The 17346-nt window shown below is 43.3% G+C and overlaps 1 long non-coding RNA gene across 1 annotated transcript; it reads right to left on the bottom strand.

The window, feature by feature from the left end:
• Positions 1 to 1730: 1730 nt before the first annotated feature.
• Positions 1731 to 12533, bottom strand: LOC148207790 (uncharacterized). Its single transcript, XR_015787649.1, has 2 exons — positions 11832 to 12533; positions 1731 to 1868 (listed from the first exon to the last, which is right to left on the bottom strand). It is a non-coding gene; the product is annotated as an uncharacterized LOC148207790 (long non-coding RNA).
• Between the last annotated feature and the right edge of the window lie 4813 nt (positions 12534 to 17346).

Here is a 17346-nt window from a genome sequence, read left to right as displayed (position 1 = left end):
AATCCATGTATCTTGCAATTCAATCTGTACGTGGTTTGCATTGATCAAAGAAAAATAAGTTTAAAATAATGGAGTGGTTGAGATTTAGACAATTAAAACTTGATTAAAAAGGAGCCACCGAAAGAAGAAAATATATTGAAATACTTTTTTTAAATATATTGTTAAGATCTACTCCCTGGATCAAGATTTGCTTTGGACAACAAATAACTTCTCCTTTGTTTTTATAAAAGATTTTCAACTCGACTGCAAGATACCGAACCCTAATCCATTTATTCGTTTAAAATACGACATCTTTTTTTTTTTTTGGTGAAAATACAAAAACCGGTTCCGTCGTAATTTTAACTCCTACGATTACAACACTAAAAATACTAGAAGTAATAATAGTACTAAGTATATTGATTATCATCAAAACAAAAAGCTAACAATGCTCCTTGTCCAAATATGGAATATATGCAGAACATCTTTGATCCAGTGAGGGATAAGTCTCATTTCGGCGAGGTTCGCTAGTAGAGGGAGAAGGAGAGGAGAAAGAGTAGTAGGGAAGAGGATATAGAGAGAGCTAATTAAGTCCAATCACCACAACAATTAATATTGTTAAATTAATACATTTTGCTGAATGTGTGCAGTAAGCAACTAACCCTTGCATCATCTTTAACATTAGTCTCACCGACTATTTAGAACAATTTTCCAAATCCTGGGATAAAAAAAATGTCTCTTACCGATCAAATAGATACGTACCTCAATGTTTTAGAGACAAAGAAAAGAAAAGTATTTTACCCATATATTAAAGAAAAAAATAACTTGGCCCTCATGCTTTAATTATAAATGTTCTATGACACTTATCAACACAAAACAATAAAAAAAAAAAAAAGTTCGATCCTATATTCCACCTCTATCCTACTAAAAACCGATAAAAAACTAAAATACCTTAAAATGAGAAATGGAGTGTGAATCTTTCTTTTTTTTTTATTTTTTTTAAATACAACATATCGTTGAAGATTCGAACTCATAACCTATTAGTCAGATAATCAGTTGAACTAAGCTTAATTAGATCGGTAAGGTGAATCTTTCTTTATGATAAATTCAATGATATTTGTACTCATTTGTGACTAAACAATGTTTTTTTTAAACTATATATATATTTCAAACTTATAAATATTTTTGAGTGTAGATAAGATAGGATAAGATTTCATTGGGACAAAAAGATAAGCCTTCCATGCATTTCCATCCAAGAAGAAAGATTAATGCAGATTTCATTGGGGACAAATGACAAGCTTCCATGCATTTTGAAGAAAAAAATAATGCAAATAAATGTGTTGTCCTAAAAATAAAAATTTCTAATTATTACTAACATAAATAGTCTTAATTAATGTAAATATATCGGGGAAAAAGGGTGATATACAAATCAAGTTGGAGTAGTTGTCAAAACGAGCCATTGACATATATCTTCACCCAAAAAGTTTTAGTTCGATCCCCACCCCCACATATGTACTAAAAAAAAAGTTAGTTTAATCAAACTAATTAATTTGTTTGACTCTATATTGGGCCAATTACGTTAGAGACAATTATCCTTATTTATAAATCATGAGTCTTCTTTTCTATCTACTGGTGTAATTCTTACCTTTTAAATTAAGAGATATGTCAATTAGTGGTGCACCAATTCGTTGTTTGTTGTTGATGAAAAAAGTCAAAACTTTTAAAACATTAGAAATGAAATTAAATGATGGATGTAACAAAAGAAAAATCATACTACCTCCACTTTATTCATAAACAATTGAAAAAGAAAAGGATACACAAATCCTTGACATAAAAGACCAATTTACACAAGGAATTGACTTCCACATGATTTATTCTTACAGATAATGGATCTCATGTGTTTATGCAAGGATGTGCACAACAGTGTATATCAGATTGCAGCTCGAACTCGGCCTCCGGATCGATCTGAATACTTGGGCGGACCTGCACAAAAAGGTGAGCACTCCGACGATCAAGTCAGTATAGGTCGGATTCCCAGTTTAGTTCGAGGTCAGAAATCATCGTACCTGATCGTGGAGTGAAGTCCTCTACTTATGGGTGGTAGCCCCGCTAATCTCGCGACGGTTACACCTAGTAATCTCAGGACCGTCGGTTACACCCGGTAATCTCGGGACCGACAGTTATACCCGATAATCACGCCGCTGACAGTAGCTCACATCGGCCCCCACCGAGCTTCCCGGTAGGTCGGACCTCGGCCAGGTTCACCTCGGACCTCGGCCCTCATACTTAGCATCTGTCAATGCTAGTGGTGGTGATCTCGGCCGTCCGAGCTGGGCATGACTCATGAGTCATCTTGGAGCACCAATAGGGGTCCTCCACGTGTCCAGGGTATTCTCTTCCCCAAACATTGGCCCCCTCTCTGTCTGGTCCGATCTCGACCTGGCAGAGAAGTTCATTCGACTTGCTTTGGACGCGTGGCGACTTCCTATTCGTGGGAAAATATAACCGTTGCGGTAGATTTATCGTCGGAATATTCAAATATTCCGACGCTTCGGATCTTAGGGAGGATCCTAGCCGCTCGTTGATTACACGTGTACGGTGGGGAAATTTTTCCGACGAGCTATAAATACCCCCAATCCTTCAGGTCATACCTTACGTTCCCTGAATTCTTGGAGTTCGATCTGAAGGTAGCTCGAACCCTTGGTAGGTCGGTCTCTTCCCTCACTTTCTCTTTCGAACGTAGTTGCCATGTCGTCCTCTTTTAGCAGCAACTTAGGATTCGATGAGGATTTAGCTCGTAGGTTAGAGTCCGAGCTCGAGGAGATAGAAAACTTTAGGTTCTCCGATGACGGGGAGGATAGTGATGCCTCCACCTCGGGTCAGGGTTTGGAATACCCTTCTAGGATACCTGAGCACTACCTCGGATCCCTTCGTAGGGGGTTCGCTATCCCTGAGAACATCCTCCTTAGGATTCCGGAGGAGGGGGAGAGAGCTGACAATCCTCCAGAGGGATGGGTCACTCTCTACTTCAAAATGTTTGAGTACGGCCTCAGACTTCCCCTTCACCCTTTCGTCCAAGAGTTTCTTTTCCGAACTGGGCTGGCTCCGGCTCAAGTGGCCCCTAATGGGTGGGGTGTCATTTTCGCTTTGGCCATCCTTTTTTGGCTACGAGCTCGGGATAGTGAAGAGGCCGAGCTGTTGGACGTAGACCAGCTCCTCGCGTGCTTCGAAGCGAAAAGGATAGCTAAGAAGCCTGGTCGGTTCTATATGTGCGCAAGGAAAGGCGCAGGCGGTATAGTTAAGGGGCCGACCTCCATCAAGGGATGGGTGAGGAAGTGGTTCTACGCTTCTGGGGAATGGCTTGCAAAGGACGAGTCAGGTCGTTCCTTCTTTGACGTTCCCACTAGGTTTGGGAACCTAGGTACGGAGTAGTTCTTACTTCTTGTGATAACTTTCTTTCTTGTTATTCAGGTCTGACTCAAATTTTGTCTTTGTGCAGTTTTAGTCCGACCAGTCCCAGAGCTTACGCAAGCCTCCTTCGACACGCTGAAATATTACAAGGAGCGTTTTCCGAGGGGTAGGAAGGTCGGAACCTTGGTGACCGACAAGCTGCTGCTTGAGTCCGGGCTGCTAGATTACAACCCTGCAGTTCGTCCCATTGAATCCTCAAGGCCGAACTCCGAACTTGGTATGCCGAGCTTGCTTCCCCCCTTTTTCCTCTAACCTTGTGTTGACCCCTGTTTTTATTTTGCAGCCATGGTTTGCGGATTTGCAAGCAACGTGAAGCGCAAGTCCAAGGGCCGAGCCCATGCTCTTGAGGCCGCCCAGAGTTCGAAACCTGCCACCCCTGTTGTGGTAGGGCCAGCCTCGGAAGATCTAGCCCCAGTGATCGAGCTGGAGTCTTCTGGGGGTCCTTCGAGGGAGAAGCGCCCCAGGGATCAGACCGAGGCGGTGGACGTCTCGCCCTTGGGCGAGGAGGTGAGGGAAGAAGTCCCTCTGAAGTGAAGGAGGAAGAAGAAGAAGACCACCTCCCCCTTGGAGGTCGGAGCTCGTGGGGTCTTGCCTGCGAGCTTCGCAGATCGGGTGGACGATCCTGAGGCCAGGATGGGCGGGACGTCCGATGTGACGGCACGGTTCAGAGTTGAGCCGTCAAGTTCTGGGGTGAGGGACCAGGTGTCCCGCATCTCGGCCGCAAGTTTGGACCGCTGCCTAAGGAGGGCGTCCAAATTTGTAAGTGACCCAGGGTCCGTTCTGCAGAGGACCATCGACTACGCCGCTGAGGTAAGATTGGTGTTTTTGCTCAATTTACCTAACAGGTAGCTCGGTCTAACTTCTTATTTGTACCTTTTCTCAGGCGTTCGTTGCTTCCATTCAATCGGCTCTGGCCGTGAAGGCCGAGCTGGATGGGAGGGAAGTTCTGGCAGCGAGGGAGAAAGAGGAGTTCTCTGCTGCCTTGGAGGCTGCTTCCTCCACCATGAAGGATGAGCTGCTGAAGGCTCACTCTGAGGTGGAAATTTTGAAGGCCGAGGTGGAGACCAAGGCCGAGCTGCTGAAGAAGGAAGAAGACAGACGCAAGGCCCAGCTCCGAGCTGCCCATGCTATCACCAAGGGCTTGGAGAAGGAGAAGTTCCAACTCCTCAAGGAGAAGGACGACATGCTCCAGGCGCTTGAAGCGAAGGAGGAGGAGCTGAAGCATGCGACTGCCGAGCTGGAGACGGTGAAGGAGCGTCTCAGCAATGGAGCCCTATTGGAGGAATCGTTTAGGCAACATCCTGACTTCGATGGATTTGCCAAAGACTTCTCTGACGCGGGCTTCAAGTTTCTCATGAAGGGCATTGCTTCCGACATGCCTGACCTTCAGATCGATCTCGGTGGTCTGAAGAAGAGGTATGCTGAGCAGTGGGCGTCTGGGCCTAGCGGCACCCCTGGCCCCCAAGCGTTGGTGGATAAGTACGTCAGAGATCTGGACTCTGACTACTCCGACCTCGAAGAGGATCAGGTCGGCACCACTCAAGAGGGCGCTCCTCAAGCAGGCTCTTAGGCGACCACCCTTCAGAGGCTTTTCGCTGTCTTTCTTCTCTTCTCTTTGTTTTTTGTTTGTAAGTGTCAGGGCAGAGCTGCAAGGTCTATAAGCCTTGGCTCTGCTCTCCATTCAATAAAGAAGCTCCCATTTGTTTTTACTTTGTTGTTGGCAACATCTTTCCTTTCTTTGCTTTTTCTTTGAACTGCAGCCAATGTCACCTCGCACCTCTTACTTTTGAGGTCGCGCCTTCAATTAAATAATTTGAAAGTTTGAATTTGAATCTCTGTCTAGCATTCAATGCATTGCACCAACTCTGGATTTTTTAACATCGCACCCTTAACTTAAAAACGTTAAAAGGCTAAAATCCTAAGTCCGTAGCTGTTCTTCATATCGTACATCGTACCCTCAGGTTCAGAGGCTTGATCATTTTGAACTTTTCACATCGTCCCTTTACCTTGAAGGTTTGAATTTTAAGTTCATCAGTGGTTTTGGCATCGCACCTCGTACCCTTAGGTTTTGGAGGATTGAATTTTAACCGACTGCTGGAATGTGATCGCGTGGGAGTCCGTGGCCCCCATTTAATTTCTGGTCGAACTCGGAATCATGAAATTAAATCATCACATTTATTCCGATCATAATTCTTTTGAAACAGTTTTTACAGATCCATTGAAAACCCTTTTGGCATTTCAAGGATAATAACGCTTCAGGTGCTCCGCGTTCCATGGGTGCGCGAGGACGTCTCCTTTCAGATCGGCCAATACGTACGTCCCAGGTCGGACTATGCCCTTGACCTCAAACGGGCCCTCCCAGGTCGGATCAAGGGCACCCACATGGGTTTGGACCCTCCTTAAGACCAGATGTCCGACCTGAAAGGTCCGAGGTCGAACGCGGGCGTTGTAATGTCTGACCATTCTGCCCTGATATTCCGCCAGGCGTAGCTGGGCCATTGCTCTTCTTTCTTCCAACAAGTCGAGGTTGAGGAGCAGCTCTTCCTCATTTGCCGTAGGCTCGTAATGCTCTACTCTGTCAGATGGCATGCCGATCTCAACCGGGACTACAGCTTCGGAGCCGAAGGCCAGGGAGAACGGGGTCTCACCCGTCGATTCTCTTTGGGTGGTCCGGTACGACCATAGAACCTCTGGTAGCTCCTCGGCCCACCTGCCTTTCTTGGAGTCCAGTCTAAGTTTGATGCCTCGCTTGATGATCTTGTTGACTGCCTCCACCTGCCCATTTGCTTGCGGATGTGCGGGGGACGAGCTAAGGTGACTTATGCCAAGCTTGCTGCAAAAGTCTTTGAACTTGGCGTTGTCAAACTGCTTCCCATTGTCTGTCACAATGGCCTGCGGTATACCAAAGCGACATATGATATTTGTCCATACGAAGGACGTGACTCTGGATTCCGTTATGTGGGAGAGCGCCTCGGCCTCGGCCCACTTTGTGAAGTAATCCACAGCAACCACAACGAACTTGGTCTGGCCCTTGCCCAAAGGGAAAGGACCAATGATATCTACCCCCCACTGCGCGAATGGCCACGGGGCCGAGATGGGGGTGAGCAGCTCGGGAGGTTGGTGGATTATGGTTCCGTAGCGTTGGCAATTGTCGCAAGTTCTAACGAACTTCTTGGCGTCCTGGCTGAGGGTCGGCCAATAGTATCCTTGTCGGATCACTTTGGCTGACAGCGACCGGGCGCCTGAGTGATTGCCGCACACTCCTTCGTGGATTTCTCTGAGGACGTACAGACCCTCTTCAGGGGTTAGGCATCTCAATAGAGGCAGGGAAAAGCCGCGTCGGTACAATGCTCCACCTCGGACCACGAACCGAGCTGCCCGCCTTGCCAACTTTCTGCGCTCCTTGGGGTCTTGTGGTGAGTTGCCCCTAATGAAGTCCGCAATCGGGTCCATCCATGAGGACTCTGGAGCGCCGATCTCCATCAGATCTGGCTTTGAGATCGAGGGATTATCTAAGATCTCGACGGGGACCGACCTGGCCAGGTCGGTCTCGTACGCCGATGCTAACTTGGCCAAGGCGTCAGCATTAGAATTTTCTGCTCGGGGAACCCGGCTTACTTCGTAAATTCGAAACTGGGCGAGGTACGATCTGACCTTGCCCAAATACTTCTCCATTCGGGAGTCTTTGGCTTGGTACTCTTCCTTGATCTGGCTCACAACCAGCTGGGAGTCGCTGAAGACCTTAACACAAGAGGCCCCCAATGCTCTAGCGATTCGCAGGCCGGCAATAAATGCTTCATACTCAGCCTCGTTGTTAGAAGTCCGAAAGACGAACTGCAAGGCATACTCAAATCGCTCGCCTCCTGGTCCGAGCAAGAGGACCCCGGCCCCGCACCCCTTCTCATTGGAGGATCCGTCGACATAGATTGTCCACGGTAGGTCGGACTCGCTCAGCTCGGAAGGTGGTGTGAGCTCGGCTATGAAATCTGCCGCTGCTTGTCCTTTCAACGCAGTTCTAGGTTCGAACTGGATGTCGTACTCACTTAGCTCCATTGCCCACTTCATCAGGCGTCCAGAAGCTTCTGGCTTATGGAAGATGTTTTTTAGGGGCAAGTTAGTGAGCACCACCACAGTATGGGCTTGGAAGTATGGTCTAAGCCGTCGGGCCGAGGTGACTAAAGCAAGAGCCAACTTTTCCATTTGAGGGTATCTGGTCTCGGCTTCGGTCATAGCCTTGCTTGTGTAGTAGATCGGGTTTTGCCGCGCTTCCTCTTGCCTGATTAGGGCCGAGCTGACGGCGCTGTCAGACACTGCTAAGTACAATTGGAGCTTGTCCCCCGGCATGGGCTTGGCGAGCAAAGGTGCCGAACAGAAGTAGCTTTTCAACTGCTGAAATGCTTGCTCGCACTCCGCTGTCCATTCAAACGGCCCTTTCCTCCATAGGACTTTGAAGAAAGGAAGGCACTTATCTGTCGATCTTGAAACAAACCGGTTCAGGGCCGCAATCCTGCCATTGAGGCACTGAAGCTGCTTCAGCGTCTTAGGTGCCTCCATCTCGAGCACGGCTTTAATCTTTTCGGGGTTGGCCTCGATTCCCCGGTTGTTCACCATGAAGCCAAGGAATTTTCCCGAAGAGACTCCAAAGGCACATTTAGCTGGGTTGAGCTTCATTTGATATGTCCTCAGAACCTCGAAGGCTTCGGTCAGATCGGAGAGATGCGACTTAGACTGCTTGCTCTTGACAAGCATGTCGTCCACATACACTTCCATATTCCGGCCGATCTGCTTGGCGAACATTTTGTTCACCATTCTCTGGTAGGTCGCTCCTGCGTTCTTTAACCCGAAGGGCATGACCTTGTAACAGTACAGACCTTGGTCTGTTATGAATGCGGTATGACCTTGATCTGGGACATGCATCTTGATTTGGTTGTACCCAGAGTAGGCGTCCATGAAGGTGAGCAGTTCGTGCCCGGCTGTGGCGTCCACGAGCTGATCAATCCTCGGCAGTGGGAAGCAATCTTTCGGGCATGCCTTATTTAAGTTCGTAAAATCTACGCACATTCTCCACTTTCCGTTAGATTTTTTAACTAATACAACATTGGAGAGCCACTCGGGATACGAAATTTCTCTATGTATTCAGCTTTCAAAAGTTTGCTAACTTCCTCAACAATTACATCACTCCGCTCCTTGTTTATAGGTCTTCTTTTTTGCTTTACAGGTCGGAATGACGGATCTATGCTGAGGCGATGCGTCATAATTTCGGGTCAATGCCAGGCATGTCCTCATGGGACCACGCAAAGACATCCGAGTTGGATCTGAGGAAGTGGATTAGCTCCTCTCTGTCGGTGGCCCCCAGCTTGGTTCCTATGCTTACTTGCTTCTCGGGACTAAGCAGAGGAACAAGCTCGAGCTCCTCAGTGGGTGCGGCAAACTCCCTCCTCGGTAGGTCGGCCTCGAACTCGAGCGTCCCATCCCTACCGGCGAGAGTTTCGAGGGCGCAGACCGATGAGCCTTTGAGTGCGGAGGCATAACACTCCCTCGAAGCGGTCTGTTCTCCTTGGACCGTGCCCACGCCATTGGGGGTGGAATACTTCAAAATTTGATGAAGTGTCGAGGGAATGGCCCGAAATGAGTGGATGATGGGTCTCCCAAAGATGGCGTTATAGGCCGATCTACCGTCAATTACCACGAACTCGGCCATTTGGGTGACCTGAGTTTGGTCCTGCCCAAGTGTGACCGGCAAGTCGATGCAACCCTCTGGGATGACCGATTCTCCAGAGAACCCAACCAGCGGTGTCGGGCTTTTCGTCAATTGCGACCTCGTCCAACCCAGAGCGAGGTAGGTCGGTAAGGACAGGATGTTAGCAGATGCGCCTCCGTCTATCAGCACCCTCCTCACCACCACATGATCAATCAAGGGAGCGATCACAAGTGCGTCATTATGGGGCAGGTGGACCTCCTCTAAGTCTGTACTGTCGAAGGTGATTGGGCAGGTCGGCCTCTGCTCCCTGATGATGCACACCTCGCGCCTGGCTGCACGAGCTAGCTCCTTTCTTTTATGTCCGGACTGACCCCCGCTTGGCCCTCCGAAAATGGTATTGATGACCGCAGGTCGGTCAGTGCGCCGGGGCGGCGTCCTCGAACGCTTCCGCTCTTCCTTTTTCTCTGCCGAGCTGGTCCTGGGCTTTCCCACAAATTTCTTGAAGTAGCCATCTTGAATTAGATCCTCAATTTGGCGCTTCAACTCCCAGCAGTCCGACGTGTTATGGCCGTGCTCCCGATGGAAGCGGCAATACTTGTCCTTGCTGCGCCTTTCCGGGGCTCCCCGAAGCTTCTCAGGACGCTTGAGTAGTTTTTCCATTCCAGACTCCTCGATGTTCGTTAGGATCTCGGAAATTGGAATCGTGGTCGGGGTGAAGCGTTCGTAAGGTCGGCTCCTGGTAGGTCCGTTCTCCGCCCTTCGATACTCAGCTCAGCCGCTGGAAAAGGATCCCTTGTCCTTGGACTTGGGATCTGCCTTTTCTATATCTTTTCCACTTCTGCCCCGGCCGATCTTTCGTTCTGGTCGGCCGGTTTTGGTTCGGAGGAGCTCCTGTCCATCGATGACTTTCTTCGCCTTCTGAAGCACCTCGACGAAGGTGGCCGGGGCCTCCTCTCCAAGTTTCACCGTGAGGGCCTCGTCGGCTAGACCGGTGAGAAAATAGCACATGGCCGAGTCATCGGAGCAGTGTGCGACCTTCAACTGCTCCTCCTGGAATCTGGTGACATATTCTCGCAGCGTCTCACCCTCCTTCTGTCTGATGGTGGCGAGATGGGTCGCTGTCTTTTTGTCATAATGCCGAGAAGAGAACTGGGCGAGGAACTCCTTTCTCAGCTGAGAGTAGGTCGAGATCGACCTGGCTGGCAGTCTCCGATACCACAATCGCGCGCTGCCAGTAAGCGCGATCTGAAAGGCGCGGCATTTGATTGCGTCTGATGCCGCTTGGAAATCCATGAGGCCTTCAAAGACCTCAACATAATCCTTGGGGTCCTTCGACCCATCATAAGGCTTCACGGTAGGAGCTTTGAACTTCGGAGGGATCGGTGCTTCCAAAACGTCCGAGGTGAAGGGCGATTCTCCCAAGTCGCCATCGTTCAGTGAACCTTCTTTCTGCTCACATTTGGCCTTTAAGGCCTCCACCTGAGCGTCGAGCTTGCCCCTCAGCTGGTCGAACTCCGCCCTTGTGATCACCCCTGCGGGAGTTGCTGGGTTGTGAGAGGATTCAGCCTGCTTTGTTGGAGCTCCTGTGTGAGCGGGATGGTGACTGTCCTTTTCGGAGAGATGAGCCTCTCTTTCTGTTGAGGTGTTCACGAAGGTCTCCTCTCTGGCGAGTGTGTCCCTCGCTCTCGTTGTCTTCAGGATGTTCCTCCTCGACTAGGCCGAGGTGGGAACCCCTTTGCTCGCGTATGTCAATGTGCGTCATTCGATTTTCAGATCGGGACCCTGCGCCTGCAGCTAGTATCATCTCGTTATACATTTCCTCCATGGACCGCATTTGTGCGCGCATTGCCTCCATTTCTCTCTGGAGCGCGTCAAAGTTCTCACTTGGTGGAGCCGGGGCTGGACCCCGGGCGCCCCTCTTAGAGGTCCCACCTCGGCCACGGGTGACCTTGGATGTCCTTGGGTGCGCAGGTGGTAGGACAGGCGCGGTGATTCGTGCCGACCTGCGGAGGGGTTCTGTTGCTAGGCCGTCGTGACCTTGCCCCTCTACCACTGCTGCTCCGACCTCCCTCTGGTGGGCATCGCTGGCAGCTAGAGTCCTTCGATCTGCCGTATTGGTCGAGTTCGCTGGTTGAACCATGTTCGCTCGCGTGTTGGTTTAAAAGAATTGGGATGACTTAGATTGTCGTTTCCCACAGACGGCGCCAAAATGTTTATGCAAGGATGTGCACAATAGTGTATATCAGATTGCAGCTCGAACTCGGCCTCCGGACCGATCTGAATACTTGGGCGGACCTGCACAAAAAGGTGAGCACTCCGACGATCAAGTCAGTATAGGTCGGATTCCCAGTTTAGTTCGAGGTCAGAAATCATCGTACCTGATCGTGGAGTGAAGTCCTCTACTTATGGGTGGTAGCCCCGCTAATCTCACGACGGTTACACCCGGTAATCTCGGGACCGACGGTTATACCCGATAATCACGCCGCTGACAGTAGCTCACATCGGCCCCCACCGAGCTTCCCGGTAGGTCGGACCTCGGCCAGGTTCACCTCGGCCCTCATACTTAGCATCTGTCAATGCTAGTGGTGGTGATCTCTGCCGTCCGAGCTGGGCATGACTCATGAGTCATCTTGGAGCACCAATAGGGGTCCTCCACGTGTCCAGGGTATTCTCTTCCCCAAACATCATGGATCCTGGTTAAAAAGGAGAAATAAAATCACACCACAGAAATTAAGCACTTTGCTTTTCAAAAGAACACATAAACAGTTGATGATTACATAATTTAGTGAAGGTGAAATGGAGGGAGATGTGTGTTTAATCTTCAACACATTTTCCTCCAAAAAGACTCACTGAAAGGCAAACGCAGTCACCATGGCAAGTGTTGAAAATAAGGATGCTGCAAAGCTTTCCAGCACAGGGATCATCAGTTGGTTTGCGTTTCAACATTTTTCTGGATCCGCCATTGAAGTACTCCACAGCTTCATTTTTGTCGTCGGAGACGAGTTGAATCACTGCATTTTCGACGCCAAAAGTCGATTGCGCTAGAGAACCGATAAACATCATCGCCACCATTGCAACTACCAGAGCTATCTTCTTCCCCTCCATCTACCCTTTTTTCCTAATATCACACGTGACTTGCCAATCCCTAAATTTCCCTTCAAGGGTACTACTATTTATACAAAATAGCTTCTTCACCCCCATGTGGTAGCTGGGACCTGTGGCTTGTTGGATTTTGGTAAAATATTAAAAGGGTGAATTGTCCCACGTCGGAAAGATACAACTAAGTCTGCTCCAAAGAGCCCTTGACCTTGAGTAATAATATAGTATACTAACTCTAGTTAACTGAGCGGTGTTTGTTTTGAAGGAGTGTTTTGTGTAATAGAGATCGGAGAAAGAAATTTGTGTGATGGTCATAATTTTCACGTTTTTTCTCTTATTTCTTTATATTTCTCACTTATTTTCTGCTTATTATCTACTTATTCTGTAGTAGGTTTTTCCCATTATATCTTTCAACTGAATCGCTAGTAATTAGGAGGCTCACACGTATTATTATAAGATCAATGGACTCTTTTTCTAAAAATAAAAATAAATTATTAAATTAGTTTCTTATTTGTAACCACAAAAAATTACTAACAAATTATCTTTTAGAAAAAACCACCAAAACTTTTGAATTGAGGTGAGACACATCCATAATCTTTTTAAATCTCATTTTCGTCATGCATTTGGAAGAATTTTTTTTTATATAATAAAAACAATGTTTCCAATACAAATATTTAAAACAATACAAATATTTAAAGTCACACATAATAAATTAGATGTTGTATTACTCCATCTTAAAATATTTTGTTTTTATAGGAAATCCCATGAAGGAAAAATATTACTCTCGCTCGAAATTTCTTTGAATCTATTTAAATAAAACAAAGATAAGATTTTTTTTTTTTTGAAATAAGAAAGAGAAGTAAAATGTTTTAATAAATAATGTAGAACTAAAAAACCTAAATACAATTCAAAACCACAAATCTTGCAGTAAGGGTTAAAAAAATGCTCACCCAGCTTAATACTTCTGGGAGGGAAAGACTTGTGTCTATTGGGTTGAACCAATAACATTGAAAAATTGATTAGACCGATTGAAATTGACCAAATCAACGTCAGTTGAACCAATAATTTTGAAAAATTGATTAGACCGATTGAAATAGACCAAACCAACGTTGGTTCAACGTCGGACCAACCAATAATTTTGAAAAATTGATTAGAACTAAATTTGATTGTCGGCTAATCAAAGTAGCCAAAAAGTGTGTCATTCGAACCAATAGACTTATTATTAAATTAAATTAAGAAAAAAAGGGAGGGTGGGAGGGAAAGGAACAAGTGAATAATTTTTAAAATTGTGAATCACGTGATTCACGTGTCCTCCCCTCCCTCCCTTTTCTTCCCTCTCTTTCATATTTTCATCGGTCTTGAAGTGAATAATTAAAAGAAAAATATTCAAAGATAATTCTAATATTTCTAAATTTATGGTTAAATACCACTCTTATGATTTCATTATTGAAGCCATGAACAATAAAATATGACATTTTCTCGTAAAAGTAATGATAGTGATGGTAAACTATTTTGTATAAATAACATTATTTTCATAAAGAATTACTTTTCTTTTAAAATAATTAGACCACGTTTATAATCATTTCGTTTTTGGTTTTTAGTTTTTCAAAAATAGATTATTGGATAACCAATTCAATTTTCTGTTTTTTGTTTTTCAAAAACTATTTTGAAATTCTATGTAAATTTTTAAAAAAAAATATTCAAAAACATGTTTTTGTTTTTCAAAATCTCATTTCTTATTCTAATACTCAATTTTTTCTTTCTTTCTCATATTTATCCCTAAAAAATTTATAATTTTTTTATTTCTAAATTTCTCCCCCTAAAATTTTCATATTTTGAATATTTATTGTTATTTGTCTCTCTCCAACATTTTCTGTATTTTTGTTTTTTTCCTAATAGACCAGTTTAATTGATCTCTCTACAAATTTAATATTTTTCTTAATTTTTTTCTCTCGAAAATTTCATAATTTATAACTTTTCTGTCTCTTCGTAATCTATTTTTTCTTCTAAAAATTATATTTTATTATTTCATAATTTATAACTTTTCTGTCTCTTCGTAATCTATTTTTTCTTCTAAAAATTATATTTTATTTTTTCATTCAATTTTCTTTCACTGTAACTTTTATTTATCTTTATATTTATTTATTTTATATAAAAATTATATTTTGAATCTTGTTTTTATCGCTAAGTTTGTTTCCACTATAATTTTTTATCTTTCTTTATAATTTTTTTTCTTTAGCGTATCTTTTCCTCTCGACTTTATTTTTTTTGTCCAAAATTTTTCACTTTTTGTTTTAACTTTTCTTTTACTATTTTTTTCTAAATATTTTTATTCATCTCTCTAAAATTTATCTTCTAAAAGTTTATTTACATATCTATTTTCATGTCTCTACAAGACAAAAATAAATTTCCGCAGGGTCGAGTCCCAAAATTAGAAAATGCATGTCCCAACCCCGTCCCTGATTCCATTTTTAAATAATTAATATATATTTATTACACTTTTTTATATTTAAATTCTAAAAATAATTATAAAATCGATAATTTTTCTTAAAAACATTTCTCGAACCCAAGAACGAGGTGGAGACGGAGACTAAAAATTTTCACGAACCCGAGAATGGGGGAGAGCATTCTCACTCGCACCCACATCATCTCTACTCTACCTAAAATTTTCTCTCTCTAATATGTATTTTCAATTTTCTTAACTTTTTAAAAACAAAAAATTAAAAATGGTTACCAAACATGTTTTGGTTTAAACAAAAAACGAAAAATTTGTTATCAAACATATATGGTTTTTGTTTTTTAAAAACAGAAAACCAAAAACCACTAAAAACAAGAAAAGCCAAAAACCAAAAACTAAAATGGTTTTCGAACGGGCCTTAGTTATTTGAATACAATACCAAATATATTTCAACAATATTATTTCCACTTTTTCCTTCATTCCATTTAATCTTTCTCGGTGTTTAAATACATGCTTTATTAATTTCACAAGTCAGCTTTATTTTAAAAATTGGATGTGTGAGATATTTGAGATTTCTCAACGTAGTTAGCGGCGACCCTAAAATCTTTTATGAGACCCATAAAAGAAGACTCGACTGCTTCACGTCGCTACCACATTGCGACAATGACATGAAGAGAAGTAGAGAAATATGTTAAATTGCGACAATGACCTGAAGAAAAGTAGAGAAATATGTTAAAAATGATATATTGAAGGGAGGTAATATTAATATTCATGAAATTACATTTCAAAACTAATTTATAACAAGAGGAGTAGCCCACTTATACTATAGAATATTATCAGGTCTCTTGTCTTTTAATCCTTAACGAATAAATATAAATTTTTTAAATAAATTTATTTAAATCATACTTTAATAATATTCATTTTCATCCTCACCATTAAAACTCTGTTAATAATCATGAGCTCTGTCTTAAAGATGAATGACATCAATGTGGTCAATTAAAATTAATATATTGTAAATAGGCAAGTAAGTTCATTGACATATATCTCCAACTAGAGGTCGTGAGTTCCATCCTCCACCCCTAAAAAAAATAATAAACTACAGTCCGATCGCAGTCTAGGGTAGTTTGATTAAACCCTCCTCAGATTCCTCTTTGGTTCTATCTCTAGGTTAATTTTCATATTCGGAATTTTTTCTTTAATAAAAAAACTCATGTAAATTGAAATTCTACCTCAAGCTTAATTTAATGTCCAAGCCTCATAAATTTTCTCTTATCTAATTAATAGGTGAGACATTGATATCCTTTTGAGAAAAGTATCGCTAATTTATTTATCCAAACTAACTTCTCTCGTTTGAAGCAGGATGTCATTTGAATTTGTTTGTTTTTAATCTAATATCTCAACAATTTTATAATTTTCAACATCAGAATCATACATGATACTAAACTTGATACTACTTGCACGTGCATTTGTGTGTGTTTTGTGGTATATTAATTTTGATAGCGTGATTTAAAAAGTTGATTAGTTATATTTGTTTAAAAAAGGTTAGAGATGGAACTAAAACTTTTTAAAATGTTAGAAATGAAAGGAAATGATATATTCAACAAAGAAATAAGAATGAGAAAGCCAAACATGAACTTAGCTCGATGCTAATTGATACATATGTCTCTGATTAGGATGTCATGAAGTCGAAACTTTCCGCTCTCACTCGTTGTATTAAAAAAATGATGAGAAAGAGAAATCATACTAAAGTGACCTCCATTTTATTAATAAACAATAAATACACTCTTGGAAAAAAAATACGCAGACCCTTGTTGATCTCCACATTATTTATTGTTACAGAAATAATGGATCACATATGTCCCAAGTGATTTTTTTTTCAATAGCACACATAAACCCATGATGATAACATAATCTAATGAATCATCGTGATGGTGGTTCATTGGTCAGGAGCTAGGATTAATTAAGAGGTGTACGTAAACAGGCGTAAGTTCATGATTGTAACATAATTGAGTGGAAGCCAAAATGTAGGAGAGGTTCTAAAATCCCATACATATTCCTAAAACAAGAAGCAAAAGCAGTACTTGCCATAAGGGCTAACCATTTTATGCTAAAATTTGTTGCTTCTTTTGTACTCTCAAGGGTTCTTCCATTTGTGGAAACTAACCTCTTACGGCAAGTTTGGTTAGCCTACTACGCACCAGATATTTCCATTTTAATTAGTCCCTTCCCTATAACATGTGAAACTAACCATTTTTTTTAGACTAATGGAGTGGTCGAGGAACGATGCAGACAATTTAAAACAGTTATAGTTAAATCCACCTCTCAACTACTACTATAACTCTAACCCCTTTCTTCTCCTCGGTAAAAACACATAGATCGGGAAAATTAAATTAAGTCTAATTATGTTTGTGATGTGTGGAAGATCAATCGGCCACATGGCAATTTTTACCAAATTCTTTGATTCAGCTCATGCTCGATGATTTGTGGAACAAGTTCCCTTGTGTTTGGTTATATGATGACCTTCAACTTTCACCGAACTTCGATACCAACGAGCTTGTCAGTGGTGAGGGATTTGGCCTCGATTTTATATTGGTTTTTGACAGGTATCTTTTCGCTACAAGAATTAATAGTTTTTCCGGCG

The sequence above is a fragment of the Momordica charantia genome, unplaced genomic scaffold, assembly GCF_013281855.1.
Source record: "Momordica charantia cultivar OHB3-1 unplaced genomic scaffold, Mcharantia_2.0 BLBB01000076.1, whole genome shotgun sequence".
Taxonomy (NCBI): domain Eukaryota; kingdom Viridiplantae; phylum Streptophyta; class Magnoliopsida; order Cucurbitales; family Cucurbitaceae; genus Momordica; species Momordica charantia.
Note: the sequence above shows the minus strand (reverse complement) of the source record. Positions and strands in the feature narration are given on the sequence as shown.